Source organism: Etheostoma spectabile, chromosome 16 (assembly GCF_008692095.1).
Source record: "Etheostoma spectabile isolate EspeVRDwgs_2016 chromosome 16, UIUC_Espe_1.0, whole genome shotgun sequence".
Classification (NCBI taxonomy): Eukaryota; Metazoa; Chordata; class Actinopteri; order Perciformes; family Percidae; genus Etheostoma; species Etheostoma spectabile.
In genome coordinates this window covers 2,540,495-2,541,427 of record NC_045748.1, presented here as the reverse complement: position 1 = coordinate 2,541,427, position 933 = coordinate 2,540,495, and positions in this window count along the sequence as shown.

Sequence of the window (933 nt, the reverse complement as noted above, 5' to 3'; positions counted from 1 at the left end):
ATCATGTAGCACTTTGGGATTTGCGTAAATATAAAGTGCATCACAAATTAAATTTGTTATGAATTTATTATTATTACACTGGGTTAATTTTGTTGCACTAGTCATTACAGGCTCAATATGTTTGGCTCACAAAAGCTCTACAATTATTGCTATTAAAAAGCATGCCAAGGTAAGATCATTAGGTGATGTTACTCTGTCTCAGTAAAAGGGTTTAAGTATATTCAGCATTCAGCAATGAATTAAATAATTGTCAGGGCTGAAGACACAAATATTTGTCAGCCAATTTCAAATGAATTTATTTTTTTCTTTGAAGTAGCTTGAACGCTACCAATTTCATCTCTAAAAAAAGAGTCTAAAGATTGCCAGTATATGTTTGTTTAACGTGTCCATATGTTCTGTTGATCATTGCTGTTTAGAATCATTTGGTAACTAGCCATTCATCAAATTCCCCACAGTAATCCCGTAGCTACTTTGTGCACATGTAACAAACATTACTGTTAATAATAATCACCCATCACAAATGTTGGTTAACTACATGTATTTTTATTTAGTTTAATGGTAACTGAGTCACATATCAGCTTTATCTTACCGGCGTCTGCTCATTGTTTATGGAGGAAAGTTTGCCGCAATCAGCAGGTTTAAATCGTAGACAGTTAAAGAAATGGACCAACAGATCCCGTTGCTCTGGAAACCAGTGATGGATATTAGAAACACTTTTCTGGTGATGGCTAAGCGTTACTGCGCAACCTCTAACTGAGCTTGACAACGTAGATGTGACGTAGGCAACCTGTCTGAAAGTTTGAAGTCTTCTGGTAGCGGTGCCAAGAGAAATCTCAATCATTCCCAATCAGTAGAGACGGAAGGCTTAGGTATACAGTATGTTAGGAAGTAACATAGACACAGGCTAATTACAGCTAACTAAAATGCTAGTTA